Source organism: Ambystoma mexicanum, chromosome 5p (genome assembly GCF_040938575.1).
Source record: "Ambystoma mexicanum isolate Mex_15411 chromosome 5p, UKY_AmexF1_1, whole genome shotgun sequence".
NCBI classification, from domain to species: domain Eukaryota; kingdom Metazoa; phylum Chordata; class Amphibia; order Caudata; family Ambystomatidae; genus Ambystoma; species Ambystoma mexicanum.
This window is the reverse complement of record NC_090930.1, coordinates 742,024,691-742,042,929: the sequence shown is the minus strand read 5'-3', so window position 1 is coordinate 742,042,929 and position 18,239 is coordinate 742,024,691. Positions and strand designations below refer to the sequence as shown.

At 39.3% G+C, this 18,239-nt stretch overlaps 14 non-coding genes across 14 annotated transcripts; 6 read left to right on the top strand and 8 right to left on the bottom strand.

Moving 5' to 3' along the window:
• Positions 1-821: 821 nt before the first annotated feature.
• On the bottom strand, positions 822-893 carry TRNAQ-UUG (transfer RNA glutamine (anticodon UUG)). The gene has a single exon. It is a non-coding gene; the product is annotated as a tRNA-Gln (tRNA).
• A 259-nt stretch (positions 894-1,152) lies between these two features.
• Positions 1,153-1,224, top strand: TRNAQ-CUG (transfer RNA glutamine (anticodon CUG)). Its single transcript has one exon. It is a non-coding gene; the product is annotated as a tRNA-Gln (tRNA).
• An 881-nt stretch (positions 1,225-2,105) lies between these two features.
• Positions 2,106-2,177, bottom strand: TRNAQ-UUG (transfer RNA glutamine (anticodon UUG)). The gene has a single exon. It is a non-coding gene; the product is annotated as a tRNA-Gln (tRNA).
• Positions 2,178-5,526: 3,349 nt separating this feature from the next.
• Positions 5,527-5,598, bottom strand: TRNAQ-UUG (transfer RNA glutamine (anticodon UUG)). Its single transcript has one exon. It is a non-coding gene; the product is annotated as a tRNA-Gln (tRNA).
• Positions 5,599-5,857: 259 nt separating this feature from the next.
• Positions 5,858-5,929, top strand: TRNAQ-CUG (transfer RNA glutamine (anticodon CUG)). The gene has a single exon. It is a non-coding gene; the product is annotated as a tRNA-Gln (tRNA).
• Positions 5,930-6,810: 881 nt separating this feature from the next.
• On the bottom strand, positions 6,811-6,882 carry TRNAQ-UUG (transfer RNA glutamine (anticodon UUG)). Its single transcript has one exon. It is a non-coding gene; the product is annotated as a tRNA-Gln (tRNA).
• Positions 6,883-9,251: 2,369 nt separating this feature from the next.
• TRNAQ-CUG (transfer RNA glutamine (anticodon CUG)) lies at positions 9,252-9,323 on the top strand. The gene has a single exon. It is a non-coding gene; the product is annotated as a tRNA-Gln (tRNA).
• Positions 9,324-10,236: 913 nt separating this feature from the next.
• On the bottom strand, positions 10,237-10,307 carry TRNAQ-UUG (transfer RNA glutamine (anticodon UUG)). The gene has a single exon. It is a non-coding gene; the product is annotated as a tRNA-Gln (tRNA).
• Positions 10,308-10,566: 259 nt separating this feature from the next.
• On the top strand, positions 10,567-10,638 carry TRNAQ-CUG (transfer RNA glutamine (anticodon CUG)). Its single transcript has one exon. It is a non-coding gene; the product is annotated as a tRNA-Gln (tRNA).
• An 881-nt stretch (positions 10,639-11,519) lies between these two features.
• Positions 11,520-11,591, bottom strand: TRNAQ-UUG (transfer RNA glutamine (anticodon UUG)). The gene has a single exon. It is a non-coding gene; the product is annotated as a tRNA-Gln (tRNA).
• Positions 11,592-13,941: 2,350 nt separating this feature from the next.
• TRNAQ-CUG (transfer RNA glutamine (anticodon CUG)) lies at positions 13,942-14,013 on the top strand. The gene has a single exon. It is a non-coding gene; the product is annotated as a tRNA-Gln (tRNA).
• A 913-nt stretch (positions 14,014-14,926) lies between these two features.
• Positions 14,927-14,998, bottom strand: TRNAQ-UUG (transfer RNA glutamine (anticodon UUG)). The gene has a single exon. It is a non-coding gene; the product is annotated as a tRNA-Gln (tRNA).
• A 259-nt stretch (positions 14,999-15,257) lies between these two features.
• On the top strand, positions 15,258-15,329 carry TRNAQ-CUG (transfer RNA glutamine (anticodon CUG)). Its single transcript has one exon. It is a non-coding gene; the product is annotated as a tRNA-Gln (tRNA).
• Positions 15,330-16,210: 881 nt separating this feature from the next.
• Positions 16,211-16,282, bottom strand: TRNAQ-UUG (transfer RNA glutamine (anticodon UUG)). The gene has a single exon. It is a non-coding gene; the product is annotated as a tRNA-Gln (tRNA).
• Positions 16,283-18,239: the final 1,957 nt, after the last annotated feature.

The following is an 18,239-nucleotide window of genomic DNA, read 5'->3' as shown; positions in this document are numbered from 1 at the left end:
TGCATTTGAAAAAAGAAAGATTTTCCATGGATGACGCTCTTTAGCCACAATGAAACCCACCACTTTCTGTGGTGTGAAAGACCCATGGTGTAATGGTAGCACCCTGGAGGTTGAATCCAATAATTTGCATTCAAATCTCTGTAAGAGTTTACCATCAGTCAAACCTTTCCCTTATGGTTTATTGTGGATGTCTTCTTTGAAGAAAGGTATGATCCAACTAAAGTAAGTACATTCACGAATGGGCCCTTGGTCGGTACAAACAGTATTTATACACCTCAGGCCTTTTGTGAATTAAGAAAAGTGTGTTCTTCGTTCTATTTTTCATCTCAAACTGATACCTTCATTTTACAAACATGTAAAGGCTGTTAAGACGCTTGATTAATATCATTGATTCTGAATGTGGTCGCTTTTCATAGGATTAACCCTTTAACAATTTTGAAAGAGAATGGCGATACAATAGAGCTGCTTTTCCCAAAATGGTATTATTAATGTTGTTGCTGCATCTTCAAGTAAAAAGAGAATCCATTGGGTCACAGATTGAGCATGTTTCTTAACATTGAGTTAAGTTTGAAAATTTCAAATCTTTTATGTATGTTTCCGATGCAGATCTGCCCATCGACTCAGAATGACCTCACTGTTCATACATTTAAAAAAAATGCATAAAGGTTAAGGTGCTAGGCACAAAAGTGGATTTTTATGAAAAGTTATGCCAGAGAGTGAGAGCGAAAATGAATACCCTACACCACTAACCTTATGAATATTACTATCTTTGGCCTATAATTTAAGACAACAAGGAGACAAAGTGTGTTAGAGCAAGCGAGAGGTTCCACCGAGACTTGAACTCGGATCGCTGGATTCAAAGTCCAAAGTGCTAACCATTACACCATGGAACCCTTGTTGAGCAGAGCTTCATAAGGGCAATGAGAATATAGGGCACAGTCAAGATTTTTACTGACCTATAGTAACCGTTTACTGATATTATATCGAAGCAGCACTGTTGCTGTTGGATGCTGTGCAATCGCAAAGTATTGGCTTCATGTCTCATTTGGATCAAATTCTTCCTCTGGAGTCTAATGATATAGGAATATTACATATTTTCTCTGATGTGCTCTGTTTTTCCAGAATGAAGTGCATCATGCTACTGAATATGTGGGTTCCATGGTGTAATGGTTAGCACTCTGGACTCTGAATCCAGCGATCCGAGTTCAAGTCTCGGTGGGACCTTGGGGCTGCTTCTCTTTTAGAGTTGCCTTTCATTTGCAGATAGATATAACAGCAATAGCTTTGCTTTACAGCCCACTTTGATGGCAGTCTTCTTTGACCAAAGAATATTAATAGTTTCTCGGGATGACTCTCTTTTGCCACAAAGAAACTGCCCACTCTCATATCTCCAAAGCTCGAAGGTATAATGGCTATTAAACTGGCTTTTGATCTCAGCGATTTGCATTGAAAGCCCAGGAGGCCCCTAAAATCAGTTGAATTGTTTCCTGATAATTTAGAGTTTATTTCTTCTTTCGAGAAAGGTGTGATCCAAATAAAGTAAGTACATTTAAACAAGGGCACTTGATCAGTAAATGCACTGCTTTCTAGAACTCATAACTCTTGTAAGTTATAAAAAGTTTGCTCTCCATACAGTTTGTCAACTCAAAGAATTACATTTTTTACACATTTAATAAGACCATCAAATTGCTTGAAACATAGGAATGATTGTGAAAGTGAATATGATTCACCAAAATAATTGTATAACATTTTTTAATGTTAATAAAATAGGGCTTTTTCCAATCTTTTCACATCAATGTTGTTTCTGCATGTTCCAGTGAGCAGAGAATCTACTGCACATAGTGTGTACATTTTTCTTTTCATAGAGTTAAGGTTGGACATTATTCATCTGTGGAAAATGTTTCTGAGAGATATCTGGGTGCCCACTCTGATTGACCTTAGGGATTGTACATTAACGATATGTAGTTGCATCACTGTATTGGTATCAGGCACCAAAGTGCATTTAAATGTAATGTCGTGCAGAGAGAGTCGACTGAACTTCTGAATATTAACTCTGTTGAATTGTAATTTGAGAAATTAGAAAATGGAGTGTAAGAGCAAGATAACGGTCCCACCGAGACTTGAACTCGGATCGTTGGATTCAAAGTCCGAAGTGCTAACCATTACACCATGGAACCCTTGCAAGATGCACCTGAGAGCGTTGAATCAGAAATGGCAATATAGAGCACATTTACAATTTTTACAGATTCATAGTCCCAATTGACTGATATCATACAAACACAGCGATGTTGTCGATTGACGTTGTGCTATAGCAATCTCTGTGCTTTATAGAGCATGTAGATCAAATTCTTCCTCTTGAGGCATATGATTAAGCAATATTAAATATTGTTTCTGACTGCCTCTGTTTTGGCATAATGAAGTTCAGCATTTGCGGAAGTATTTAGGTTCCATGGTCTAATGGTTAGTAGGCTGGACTCTGAATTTAGTAATCTGACATGTTATAGCTATATTTTGTTTTCCTTTGGGTGTATTGTCATTTTATGCACATAGATTTCCTAGCAGTGGCTGTGATGAATAGTTCAATTTGATAGCAGCTTCCTTTTGAGAATTTGAAAAAAAAAGAATTAAATAGTCTCTCTGGATGACTCTGCTTTGATTTCTATGTGCACATCCCTTTTGCGTTTCAGAGGGATTGACCAACATACACAACAGTGCTTGGAAGACCTCTTCCTCCCTCATGGCATGTAAAGCTAACCTCTCTCCTACCGTGTGTTTTTTTACTTTTTAACTTCCCCTTCCGAGTCATGATCATGTAACTGAATTTACATTTTTAGATTTTAACTGCAGTAGTTGCTTGTTTTTCATTTTTATTTTTTGTGTACGCATACATCCCTTTTTGTGGGGAGGGGGGAGTGATGTCTGTTTACTTATATTAGCTAATATAGGTCATTTTATGTCCGCTTACAATATGTGTCAGGATTTTTTATGTCGTTTCCAATCAATGTCTAATATCAAGTGGTTTGCAGCAGTCATACAAAGGCACGTAACACCCCCAAAACACCTACATAAGTTAGAAATACTCCGGAAGAGTACTCAGTTTATGAAAAGGCGGTGAATCCCAAATAGAACTGTAAATGTAAGCTAGCAAGCAGACTGTGCACCCCTGTTTGGAACTATGACCTGTGTGTTGCCCTCTATTAACAGAACAATGTAACTGCAGCCCATGTCACATAAAATAGAAAGTAGAGATTATGCAAATTAACTCCCAGAAGAGCCTGGTGTCACCCCAAAAGGTGTCATGCTTTTCACACCAAGAAACATCCACACATAGATCCCTGCGAACCTCAAAAACGTACAGGAAACCCTGTCCAGCGCTTTGCTCCCAGAGGAGATAAGGTTGAAAAACCACCCTATGTTAAAAGTGTCCATAATCCATGCCAGCTGCCCTGTCTATAGAACCTGGCCGTTCGGGGCCTAGGGGCATGAGTGGAAGGGTTTAACCTGCCTGGGTTCTTGGGCATGGTTTCATCATGCCTCAGTTTACAATGGCACTCTGCCTCTTTGTCAGGCTTTAAAGAAGCCTGACTCCTGCAGAGCAAAAGATCTGATTATTTCCTTACATGTTTTGTACGTAAGAATGCGGATGGTGCTCTGAGCCTCCTATGGTGGTTATTAAGCATGGTATACATACCATAGCATGTAACTGTGCCTACAAATGGAACATTTTGTTCATTTATTAGGGAGTTGTGAAAATGGCAAAATCAAATTGCCATTACTGACACAGACCAGCTGCCGCTGTCCGGACATTTCGTCGAAAGACATTTCGTCGAAAGACATTTGGTCGACGTAATTTGGTCGAAAGCCAAATGGTCGATTTTTTTATTTATTTATATATATATTTTTTAGGTTGTAGTTTACGGAAAAAAAGGGGTTTTTAGAAAAAAAGGGGGTTGGGGGGACCCCCCCGACCCCCCCCCCCCAAAAAAAATGTGAAAATAAAAAACAAAGCAATTCGACCATTTGGTTTTCGACCAAATGGTTTCGACCAATCGTCCTGTCGACAAATTTTTTTCGACGAAATGTCTGGCAACCCAGCTGCCGACTGTTGCTATTGACAGGAGTTCCAGGTGTATAAACTGAGGAGATCACCAGTTCAATTACCTGTGAACGCATTTTGAAGCTCATTCACAACCAGTTCATGCCCGTTCTCTCCATTTTGGCTTTCTGGCTGGCCGAGGGGCCCTTCAGTAATGTTCTTTGCTAACCATTACACCATGGGCCCCTTGCTGGTGCAACCTGACAGAGTTGTAACAGAAATGAGAATCGAGATCTCATGCATCATTTTAACAAACTCATATTCCTAGCCCACGGATATTATGCAAATGTGGAACTGTTTAGTTGGTTGTTGCGCAATAGCAAACTCTTTGCTTTACAGCTCATTTGGATAGGATTCTTCCTCTGGAGGCATAAGATAAAAGAATATTGCATACATTCTCTAAAAGGCTCTTTTTTTGCTGCAATGACGTTCATCATGTCACTAAGTATGTAGGTTCCATGGTGTAATGGTTAGCACTCTGAATCCAGCGATCCGAGTTCAAATCTCGGTGGGACCTTGGGAATTACTGTGTTTGTTTTCCTCTCAGTGTCTTGTTTTAATAGCAATGACGCTGCTGTGTCGCCCACTTTCATAGCATTATTCCCTGGGTGCATTTGAAAAAAGAAAGATTTTCCATGGATGACGCTCTTTAGCCACAATGAAACCCACCACTTTCTGTGGTGTGAAAGACCCATGGTGTAATGGTAGCACCCTGGAGGTTGAATCCAATAATTTGCATTCAAATCTCTGTAAGAGTTTACCATCAGTCAAACCTTTCCCTTATGGTTTATTGTGGATGTCTTCTTTGAAGAAAGGTATGATCCAACTAAAGTAAGTACATTCACGAATGGGCCCTTGGTCGGTACAAACAGTATTTATACACCTCAGGCCTTTTGTGAATTAAGAAAAGTGTGTTCTTCATTCTATTTTTCATCTCAAACTGATACCTTCATTTTACAAACATGTAAAGGCTGTTAAGACGCTTGATTAATATCATTGATTCTGAATGTGGTCGCTTTTCATAGGATTAACCCTTTAACAATTTTGAAAGAGAATGGCGATACAAAAGAGCTGCTTTTCCCAAAATGGTATTATTAATGTTGTTGCTGCATCTTCAAGTAAAAAGAGAATCCATTGGGTCACAGATTGAGCATGTTTCTTAACATTGAGTTAAGTTTGAAAATTTCAAATCTTTTATGTATGTTTCCGATGCAGATCTGCCCATCGACTCAGAATGACCTCACTGTTCATACATTTAAAAAAAATGCATAAAGGTTAAGGTGCTAGGCACAAAAGTGGATTTTTATGAAAAGTTATGCCAGAGAGTGAGAGCGAAAATGAATACCCTACACCACTAACCTTATGAATATTACTATCTTTGGCCTATAATTTAAGACAACAAGGAGACAAAGTGTGTTAGAGCAAGAGAGAGGTTCCACCGAGACATGAACTCGGATCGCTGGATTCAAAGTCCAAAGTGCTAACCATTACACCATGGAACCCTTGTTGAGCAGAGCTTCATAAGGGCAATGAGAATATAGGGCACAGTCAAGATTTTTACTGACCTATAGTAACCGTTTACTGATATTATATCGAAGCAGCACTGTTGCTGTTGGATGCTGTGCAATCGCAAAGTATTGGCTTCATGTCTCATTTGGATCAAATTCTTCCTCTGGAGTCTAATGATATAGGAATATTACATATTTTCTCTGATGTGCTCTGTTTTTCCAGAATGAAGTGCATCATGCTACTGAATATGTGGGTTCCATGGTGTAATGGTTAGCACTCTGGACTCTGAATCCAGCGATCCGAGTTCAAGTCTCGGTGGGACCTTGGGGCTGCTTCTCTTTTAGAGTTGCCTTTCATTTGCAGATAGATATAACAGCAATAGCTTTGCTTTACAGCCCACTTTGATGGCAGTCTTCTTTGACCAAAGAATATTAATAGTTTCTGGGGATGACTCTCTTTTGCCACAAAGAAACTGCCCACTCTCATATCTCCAAAGCTCCAAGGTATAATGGCTATTAAACTGGCTTTTGATCTCAGCGATTTGCATTGAAAGCCCAGGAGGCCCCTAAAATCAGTTGAATTGTTTCCTGATAATTTAGAGTTTATTTCTTCTTTCGAGAAAGGTGTGATCCAAATAAAGTAAGTACATTTAAACAAGGGCACTTGATCAGTAAATGCACTACTTTCTAGAACTCATAACTCTTGTAAGTTATAAAAAGTTTGCTCTCCATACAGTTTGTCAACTCAAAGAATTACATTTTTTACACATTTAATAAGACCATCAAATTGCTTGAAACATAGGAATGATTGTGAAAGTGAATATGATTCACCAAAATAATTGTATAACATTTTTTAATGTTAATAAAATAGGGCTTTTTCCAATCTTTTCACATCAATGTTGTTTCTGCATGTTCCAGTGAGCAGAGAATCTACTGCACAAAGTGTGTACATTTTTCTTTTCATAGAGTTAAGGTTGGACATTATTCATCTGTGGAAAATGTTTCTGAGAGATATCTGGGTGCCCACTCTGATTGACCTTAGGGATTGTACATTAACGATATGTAGTTGCATCACTGTATTGGTATCAGGCACCAAAGTGCATTTAAATGTAATGTCGTGCAGAGAGAGTCGACTGAACTTCTGAATATTAACTCTGTTGAATTGTAATTTGAGAAATTAGAAAATGGAGTGTAAGAGCAAGATAACGGTCCCACCGAGACTTGAACTCGGATCGTTGGATTCAAAGTCCGAAGTGCTAACCATTACACCATGGAACCCTTGCAAGATGCACCTGAGAGCGTTGAATCAGAAATGGCAATATAGAGCACATTTACAATTTTTACAGATTCATAGTCCCAATTGACTGATATCATACAAACACAGCAATGTTGTCGATTGACGTTGTGCTATAGCAATCTCTGTGCTTTATAGAGCATGTAGATCAAATTCTTCCTCTTGAGGCATATGATTAAGCAATATTAAATATTGTTTCTGACTGCCTCTGTTTTGGCATAATGAAGTTCAGCATTTGCGGAAGTATTTAGGTTCCATGGTCTAATGGTTAGTAGGCTGGACTCTGAATTTAGTAATCTGACATGTTATAGCTATATTTTGTTTTCCTTTGGGTGTATTGTCATTTTATGCACATAGATTTCCTAGCAGTGGCTGTGATGAATAGTTCAATTTGATAGCAGCTTCCTTTTGAGAATTTGAAAAAAAAAGAATTAAATAGTCTCTCTGGATGACTCTGCTTTGATTTCTATGTGCACATCCCTTTTGCGTTTCAGAGGGATTGACCAACATACACAACAGTGCTTGGAAGACCTCTTCCTCCCTCATGGCATGTAAAGCTAACCTCTCTCCTACCGTGTGTTTTTTTACTTTTTAACTTCCCCTTCCGAGTCTTGATCATGTAACTGAATTTACATTTTTAGATTTTAACTGCAGTAGTTGCTTGTTTTTCATTTTTATTTTTTGTGTACGCATACATCCCTTTTTGTGGGGAGGGGGGAGTGATGTCTGTTTACTTATATTAGCTAATATAGGTCATTTTATGTCCGCTTACAATATGTGTCAGGATTTTTTATGTCGTTTCCAATCAATGTCTAATATCAAGTGGTTTGCAGCAGTCATACAAAGGCACGTAACACCCCCAAAACACCTACATAAGTTAGAAATACTCCGGAAGAGTACTCAGTTTATGAAAAGGCGGTGAATCCCAAATAGAACTGTAAATGTAAGCTAGCAAGCAGACTGTGCACCCCTGTTTGGAACTATGACCTGTGTGTTGCCCTCTATTAACAGAACAATGTAACTGCAGCCCATGTCACATAAAATAGAAAGTAGAGATTATGCAAATTAACTCCCAGAAGAGCCTGGTGTCACCCCAAAAGGTGTCATGCTTTTCACACCAAGAAACATCCACACATAGATCCCTGCGAACCTCAAAAACGTACAGGAAACCCTGTCCAGCGCTTTGCTCCCAGAGGAGATAAGGTTGAAAAACCACCCTATGTTAAAAGTGTCCATAATCCATGCCAGCTGCCCTGTCTATAGAACCTGGCCGTTCGGGGCCTAGGGGCATGAGTGGAAGGGTTTAACCTGCCTGGGTTCTTGGGCATGGTTTCATCATGCCTCAGTTTACAATGGCACTCTGCCACTTTGTCAGGCTTTAAAGAAGCCTGACTCCTGCAGAGCAAAAGATCTGATTATTTCCTTACATGTTTTGTACGTAAGAATGCGGATGGTGCTCTGAGCCTCCTATGGTGGTTATTAAGCATGGTATACATACCATAGCATGTAACTGTGCCTACAAATGGAACATTTTGTTCATTTATTAGGGAGTTGTGAAAATGGCAAAATCAAATTGCCATTACTGACACAGACCAGCTGCCGCTGTCCGGACATTTCGTCGAAAGACATTTCGTCGAAAGACATTTGGTCGACGTAATTTGGTCGAAAGCCAAATGGTCGATTTTTTTATTTATTTATATATATATTTTTTAGGTTGTAGTTTACGGAAAAAAAGGGGTTTTTAGAAAAAAAGGGGGTTGGGGGGATCCCCCAACCCCCCCCCCCAAAAAAAATGTGAAAATAAAAAACAAAGCAATTCGACCATTTGGTTTTCGACCAAATGGTTTCGACCAATTGTCCTGTCGACAAATTTTTTTCGACGAAATGTCTGGCAACCCAGCTGCCGACTGTTGCTATTGACAGGAGTTCCAGGTGTATAAACTGAGGAGATCACCAGTTCAATTACCTGTGAACGCATTTTGAAGCTCATTCACAACCAGTTCATGCCCGTTCTCTCCATTTTGGCTTTCTGGCTGGCCGAGGGGCCCTTCAGTAATGTTCTTTGCTAACCATTACACCATGGGCCCCTTGCTGGTGCAACCTGACAGAGTTGTAACAGAAATGAGAATCGAGATCTCATGCATCATTTTAACAAACTCATATTCCTAGCCCACGGATATTATGCAAATGTGGAACTGTTTAGTTGGTTGTTGCGCAATAGCAAACTCTTTGCTTTACAGCTCATTTGGATAGGATTCTTCCTCTGGAGGCATAAGATAAAAGAATATTGCATACATTCTCTAAAAGGCTCTTTTTTTGCTGCAATGACGTTCATCATGTCACTAAGTATGTAGGTTCCATGGTGTAATGGTTAGCACTCTGGACTCTGAATCCAGCAATCCGAGTTCAAATCTCGGTGGGACCTTGGGAATTACTGTGTTTGTTTTCCTCTCAGTGTCTTGTTTTAATAGCAATGACGCTGCTGTGTCGCCCACTTTCATAGCATTATTCCCTGGGTGCATTTGAAAAAAGAAAGATTTTCCATGGATGACGCTCTTTAGCCACAATGAAACCCACCACTTTCTGTGGTGTGAAAGACCCATGGTGTAATGGTAGCACCCTGGAGGTTGAATCCAATAATTTGCATTCAAATCTCTGTAAGAGTTTACCATCAGTCAAACCTTTCCCTTATGGTTTATTGTGGATGTCTTCTTTGAAGAAAGGTATGATCCAACTAAAGTAAGTACATTCACGAATGGGCCCTTGGTCGGTACAAACAGTATTTATACACCTCAGGCCTTTTGTGAATTAAGAAAAGTGTGTTCTTCGTTCTATTTTTCATCTCAAACTGATACCTTCATTTTACAAACATGTAAAGGCTGTTAAGACACTTGATTAATATCATTGATTCTGAATGTGGTCGCTTTTCATAGGATTAACCCTTTAACAATTTTGAAAGAGAATGGCGATACAATAGAGCTGCTTTTCCCAAAATGGTATTATTAATGTTGTTGCTGCATCTTCAAGTAAAAAGAGAATCCATTGGGTCACAGATTGAGCATGTTTCTTAACATTGAGTTAAGTTTGAAAATTTCAAATCTTTTATGTATGTTTCCGATGCAGATCTGCCCATCGACTCAGAATGACCTCACTGTTCATACATTTAAAAAAAATGCATAAAGGTTAAGGTGCTAGGCACAAAAGTGGATTTTTATGAAAAGTTATGCCAGAGAGTGAGAGCGAAAATGAATACCCTACACCACTAACCTTATGAATATTACTATCTTTGGCCTATAATTTAAGACAACAAGGAGACAAAGTGTGTTAGAGCAAGAGAGAGGTTCCACCGAGACTTGAACTCGGATCGCTGGATTCAAAGTCCAAGTGCTAACCATTACACCATGGAACCCTTGTTGAGCAGAGCTTCATAAGGGCAATGAGAATATAGGGCACAGTCAAGATTTTTACTGACCTATAGTAACCGTTTACTGATATTATATCGAAGCAGCACTGTTGCTGTTGGATGCTGTGCAATCGCAAAGTATTGGCTTCATGTCTCATTTGGATCAAATTCTTCCTCTGGAGTCTAATGATATAGGAATATTACATATGTTCTCTGATGTGCTCTGTTTTTCCAGAATGAAGTGCATCATGCTACTGAATATGTGGGTTCCATGGTGTAATGGTTAGCACTCTGGACTCTGAATCCAGCGATCTGAGTTCAAGTCTCGGTGGGACCTTGGGGCTGCTTCTCTTTTAGAGCTGCCTTTCATTTGCAGATAGATATAACAGCAATAGCTTTGCTTTACAGCCCACTTTGATGGCAGTCTTCTTTGACCAAAGAATATTAATAGTTTCTGGGGATGACTCTCTTTTGCCACAAAGAAACTGCCCACTCTCGTATCTCCAAAGCTCCAAGGTATAATGGCTATTAAACTGGCTTTTGATCTCAGCGATTTGCATTGAAAGCCCAGGAGGCCCCTAAAATCAGTTGAATTGTTTCCTGATAATTTAGAGTTTATTTCTTCTTTCGAGAAAGGTGTGATCCAAATAAAGTAAGTACATTTAAACAAGGGCACTTGATCAGTAAATGCACTACTTTCTAGAACTCATAACTCTTGTAAGTTATAAAAAGTTTGCTCTCCATACAGTTTGTCAACTCAAAGAATTACATTTTTTACACATTTAATAAGACCATCAAATTGCTTGAAACATAGGAATGATTGTGAAAGTGAATATGATTCACCAAAATAATTGTATAACATTTTTTAATGTTAATAAAATAGGGCTTTTTCCAATCTTTTCACATCAATGTTGTTTCTGCATGTTCCAGTGAGCAGAGAATCTACTGCACATAGTGTGTACATTTTTCTTTTCATAGAGTTAAGGTTGGACATTATTCATCTGTGGAAAATGTTTCTGAGAGATATCTGGGTGCCCACTCTGATTGACCTTAGGGATTGTACATTAACGATATGTAGTTGCATCACTGTATTGGTATCAGGCACCAAAGTGCATTTAAATGTAATGTCGTGCAGAGAGAGTCGACTGAACTTCTGAATATTAACTCTGTTGAATTGTAATTTGAGAAATTAGAAAATGGAGTGTAAGAGCAAGATAACGGTCCCACCGAGACTTGAACTCGGATCGTTGGATTCAAAGTCCAAAGTGCTAACCATTACACCATGGAACCCTTGCAAGATGCACCTGAGAGCGTTGAATCAGAAATGGCAATATAGAGCACATTTACAATTTTTACAGATTCATAGTCCCAATTGACTGATATCATACAAACACAGCGATGTTGTCGATTGACGTTGTGCTATAGCAATCTCTGTGCTTTATAGAGCATGTAGATCAAATTCTTCCTCTTGAGGCATATGATTAAGCAATATTAAATATTGTTTCTGACTGCCTCTGTTTTGGCATAATGAAGTTCAGCATTTGCGGAAGTATTTAGGTTCCATGGTCTAATGGTTAGTAGGCTGGACTCTGAATTTAGTAATCTGACATGTTATAGCTATATTTTGTTTTCCTTTGGGTGTATTGTCATTTTATGCACATAGATTTCCTAGCAGTGGCTGTGATGAATAGTTCAATTTGATAGCAGCTTCCTTTTGAGAATTTGAAAAAAAAAGAATTAAATAGTCTCTCTGGATGACTCTGCTTTGATTTCTATGTGCACATCCCTTTTGCGTTTCAGAGGGATTGACCAACATACACAACAGTGCTTGGAAGACCTCTTCCTCCCTCATGGCATGTAAAGCTAACCTCTCTCCTACCGTGTGTTTTTTTACTTTTTAACTTCCCCTTCCGAGTCATGATCATGTAACTGAATTTACATTTTTAGATTTTGACTGCAGTAGTTGCTTGTTTTTCATTTTTATTTTTTGTGTACGCATACATCCCTTTTTGTGGGGAGGGGGGAGTGATGTCTGTTTACTTATATTAGCTAATATAGGTCATTTTATGTCCGCTTACAATATGTGTCAGGATTTTTTATGTCGTTTCCAATCAATGTCTAATATCAAGTGGTTTGCAGCAGTCATACAAAGGCACGTAACACCCCCAAAACACCTACATAAGTTAGAAATACTCCGGAAGAGTACTCAGTTTATGAAAAGGCGTCGAATCCCAAATAGAACTGTAAATGTAAGCTAGCAAGCAGACTGTGCACCCCTGTTTGGAACTATGACCTGTGTGTTGCCCTCTATTAACAGAACAATGTAACTGCAGCCCATGTCACCTAAAATAGAAAGTAGAGATTATGCAAATTAACTCCCAGAAGAGCCTGGTGTCACCCCAAAAGGTGTCATGCTTTTCACACCAAGAAACATCCACACATGGATCCCTGCGAACCTCAAAAACGTACAGGAAACCCTGTCCAGCGCTTTGCTCCCAGAGGAGATAAGGTTGAAAAACCACCCTATGTTAAAAGTGTCCATAATCCATGCCAGCTGCCCTGTCTATAGAACCTGGCCGTTCGGGGCCGTTCGGGGCCTAGGGGCATGAGTGGAAGGGTTTAACCTGCCTGGGTTCTTGGGCATGGTTTCATCATGCCTCAGTTTACAATGGCACTCTGCCACTTTGTCAGGCTTTAAAGAAGCCTGACTCCTGCAGAGCAAAAGATCTGATTATTTCCTTACATGTTTTGTACGTAAGAATGCGGATGGTGCTCTGAGCCTCCTATGGTGGTTATTAAGCATGGTATACATACCATAGCATGTAACTGTGCCTACAAATGGAACATTTTGTTCATTTATTAGGGAGTTGTGAAAATGGCAAAATCAAATTGCCATTACTGACACAGACCAGCTGCCGCTGTCCGGACATTTGGTCGAAAGACATTTGGTCGACGTAATTTGGTCGAAAGCCAAATGGTCGATTTTTTTATTTATTTATATATATATTTTTTAGGTTGTAGTTTACGGAAAAAAAGGGGTTTTTAGAAAAAAAGGGGGTTGGGGGGACCCCCCAAACCCCCCCCCAAAAAAAAATGTGAAAATAAAAAACAAAGCAATTCGACCATTTGGTTTTCGACCAATTGTCCTGTCGACAAATTTTTTTCGACGAAATGTCTGGCAACCCAGCTGCCGACTGTTGCTATTGACAGGAGTTCCAGGTGTATAAACTGAGGAGATCACCAGTTCAATTACCTGTGAACGCATTTTGAAGCTCATTCACAACCAGTTCATGCCCGTTCTCTCCATTTTGGCTTTCTGGCTGGCCGAGGGGCCCTTCAGTAATGTTCTTTGCTAACCATTACACCATGGGCCCCTTGCTGGTGCAACCTGACAGAGTTGTAACAGAAATGAGAATCGAGATCTCATGCATCATTTTAACAAACTCATATTCCTAGCCCACGGATATTATGCAAATGTGGAACTGTTTAGTTGGTTGTTGCGCAATAGCAAACTCTTTGCTTTACAGCTCATTTGGATAGGATTCTTCCTCTGGAGGCATAAGATAAAAGAATATTGCATACATTCTCTAAAAGGCTCTTTTTTTGCTGCAATGACGTTCATCATGTCACTAAGTATGTAGGTTCCATGGTGTAATGGTTAGCACTCTGGACTCTGAATCCAGCAATCCGAGTTCAAATCTCGGTGGGACCTTGGGAATTTCTGTGTTTGTTTTCCTCTCAGTGTCTTGTTTTAATAGCAATGACGCTGCTGTGTCGCCCACTTTCATAGCATTATTCCCTGGGTGCATTTGAAAAAAGAAAGATTTTCCATGGATGACGCTCTTTAGCCACAATGAAACCCACCACTTTCTGTGGTGTGAAAGACCCATGGTGTAATGGTAGCACCCTGGAGGTTGAATCCAATAATTTGCATTCAAATCTCTGTAAGAGTTTACCATCAGTCAAACCTTTCCCTTATGGTTTATTGTGGATGTCTTCTTTGAAGAAAGGTATGATCCAACTAAAGTAAGTACATTCACGAATGGGCCCTTGGTCGGTACAAACAGTATTTATACACCTCAGGCCTTTTGTGAATTAAGAAAAGTGTGTTCTTCGTTCTATTTTTCATCTCAAACTGATACCTTCATTTTACAAACATGTAAAGGCTGTTAAGACACTTGATTAATATCATTGATTCTGAATGTGGTCGCTTTTCATAGGATTAACCCTTTAACAATTTTGAAAGAGAATGGCGATACAATAGAGCTGCTTTTCCCAAAATGGTATTATTAATGTTGTTGCTGCATCTTCAAGTAAAAAGAGAATCCATTGGGTCACAGATTGAGCATGTTTCTTAACATTGAGTTAAGTTTGAAAATTTCAAATCTTTTATGTATGTTTCCGATGCAGATCTGCCCATCGACTCAGAATGACCTCACTGTTCATACATTTAAAAAAAATGCATAAAGGTTAAGGTGCTAGGCACAAAAGTGGATTTTTATGAAAAGTTATGCCAGAGAGTGAGAGCGAAAATGAATACCCTACACCACTAACCTTATGAATATTACTATCTTTGGCCTATAATTTAAGACAACAAGGAGACAAAGTGTGTTAGAGCAAGAGAGAGGTTCCACCGAGACTTGAACTCGGATCGCTGGATTCAAAGTCCAAAGTGCTAACCATTACACCATGGAACCCTTGTTGAGCAGAGCTTCATAAGGGCAATGAGAATATAGGGCACAGTCAAGATTTTTACTGACCTATAGTAACCGTTTACTGATATTATATCGAAGCAGCACTGTTGCTGTTGGATGCTGTGCAATCGCAAAGTATTGGCTTCATGTCTCATTTGGATCAAATTCTTCCTCTGGAGTCTAATGATATAGGAATATTACATATGTTCTCTGATGTGCTCTGTTTTTCCAGAATGAAGTGCATCATGCTACTGAATATGTGGGTTCCATGGTGTAATGGTTAGCACTCTGGACTCTGAATCCAGCGATCCGAGTTCAAGTCTCGGTGGGACCTTGGGGCTGCTTCTCTTTTAGAGTTGCCTTTCATTTGCAGATAGATATAACAGCAATAGCTTTGCTTTACAGCCCACTTTGATGGCAGTCTTCTTTGACCAAAGAATATTAATAGTTTCTGGGGATGACTCTCTTTTGCCACAAAGAAACTGCCCACTCTCGTATCTCCAAAGCTCCAAGGTATAATGGCTATTAAACTGGCTTTTGATCTCAGCGATTTGCATTGAAAGCCCAGGAGGCCCCTAAAATCAGTTGAATTGTTTCCTGATAATTTAGAGTTTATTTCTTCTTTCGAGAAAGGTGTGATCCAAATAAAGTAAGTACATTTAAACAAGGGCACTTGATCAGTAAATGCACTACTTTCTAGAACTCATAACTCTTGTAAGTTATAAAAAGTTTGCTCTCCATACAGTTTGTCAACTCAAAGAATTACATTTTTTACACATTTAATAAGACCATCAAATTGCTTGAAACATAGGAATGATTGTGAAAGTGAATATGATTCACCAAAATAATTGTATAACATTTTTTAATGTTAATAAAATAGGGCTTTTTCCAATCTTTTCACATCAATGTTGTTTCTGCATGTTCCAGTGAGCAGAGAATCTACTGCACATAGTGTGTACATTTTTCTTTTCATAGAGTTAAGGTTGGACATTATTCATCTGTGGAAAATGTTTCTGAGAGATATCTGGGTGCCCACTCTGATTGACCTTAGGGATTGTACATTAACGATATGTAGTTGCATCACTGTATTGGTATCAGGCACCAAAGTGCATTTAAATGTAATGTCGTGCAGAGAGAGTCGACTGAACTTCTGAATATTAACTCTGTTGAATTGTAATTTGAGAAATTAGAAAATGGAGTGTAAGAGCAAGATAACGGTCCCACCGAGACTTGAACTCGGATCGTTGGATTCAAAGTCCAAAGTGCTAACCATTACACCATGGAACCCTTGCAAGATGCACCTGAGAGCGTTGAATCAGAAATGGCAATATAGAGCACATTTACAATTTTTACAGATTCATAGTCCCAATTGACTGATATCATACAAACACAGCGATGTTGTCGATTGACGTTGTGCTATAGCAATCTCTGTGCTTTATAGAGCATGTAGATCAAATTCTTCCTCTTGAGGCATATGATTAAGCAATATTAAATATTGTTTCTGACTGCCTCTGTTTTGGCATAATGAAGTTCAGCATTTGCGGAAGTATTTAGGTTCCATGGTCTAATGGTTAGTAGGCTGGACTCTGAATTTAGTAATCTGACATGTTATAGCTATATTTTGTTTTCCTTTGGGTGTATTGTCATTTTATGCACATAGATTTCCTAGCAGTGGCTGTGATGAATAGTTCAATTTGATAGCAGCTTCCTTTTGAGAATTTGAAAAAAAAAGAATTAAATAGTCTCTCTGGATGACTCTGCTTTGATTTCTATGTGCACATCCCTTTTGCGTTTCAGAGGGATTGACCAACATACACAACAGTGCTTGGAAGACCTCTTCCTCCCTCATGGCATGTAAAGCTAACCTCTCTCCTACCGTGTGTTTTTTTACTTTTTAACTTCCCCTTCCGAGTCATGATCATGTAACTGAATTTACATTTTTAGATTTTGACTGCAGTAGTTGCTTGTTTTTCATTTTTATTTTTTGTGTACGCATACATCCCTTTTTGTGGGGAGGGGGGAGTGATGTCTGTTTACTTATATTAGCTAATATAGGTCATTTTATGTCCGCTTACAATATGTGTCAGGATTTTTTATGTCGTTTCCAATCAATGTCTAATATCAAGTGGTTTGCAGCAGTCATACAAAGGCACGTAACACCCCCAAAACACCTACATAAGTTAGAAATACTCCGGAAGAGTACTCAGTTTATGAAAAGGCGGTGAATCCCAAATAGAACTGTAAATGTAAGCTAGCAAGCAGACTGTGCACCCCTGTTTGGAACTATGACCTGTGTGTTGCCCTCTATTAACAGAACAATGTAACTGCAGCCCATGTCACATAAAATAGAAAGTAGAGATTATGCAAATTAACTCCCAGAAGAGCCTGGTGTCACCCCAAAAGGTGTCATGCTTTTCACACCAAGAAACATCCACACATAGATCCCTGCGAACCTCAAAAACATACAGGAAACCCTGTCCAGCGCTTTGCTCCCAGAGGAGATAAGGTTGAAAAACCACCCTATGTTAAAAGTGTCCATAATCCATGCCAGCTGCCCTGTCTATAGAACCTGGCCGTTCGGGGCCTAGGGGCATGAGTGGAAGGGTTTAACCTGCCTGGGTTCTTGGGCATGGTTTCATCATGCCTCAGTTTACAATGGCACTCTGCCTCTTTGTCAGGCTTTAAAGAAGCCTGACTCCTGCAGAGCAAAAGATCTGATTATTTCCTTACATGTTTTGTACGTAAGAATGCGGATGGTGCTCTGAGCCTCCTATGGTGGTTATTAAGCATGGTATACATACCATAGCATGTAACTGTGCCTACAAATGGAACATTTTGTTCATTTATTAGGGAGTTGTGAAAATGGCAAAATCAAATTGCCATTACTGACACAGACCAGCTGCCGCTGTCCGGACATTTCGTCGAAAGACATTTGGTCGACGTAATTTGGTCGAAAGCCAAATGGTCGATTTTTTTATTTATGTATATATATATTTTTTAGGTTGTAGTTTACGGAAAAAAAGGGGTTTTTAGAAAAAAAGGGGGTTGGGGGGACCCCCCCAACCCCCCCCCCCCAAAAAAAATGTGAAAATAAAAAACAAAGCAATTCGACCATTTGGTTTTCGACCAAATGGTTTCGACCAATTGTCCTGTCGACAAATTTTTTTCGACGAAATGTCTGGCAACCCAGCTGCCGACTGTTGCTATTGACAGGAGTTCCAGGTGTATAAACTGAGGAGATCAC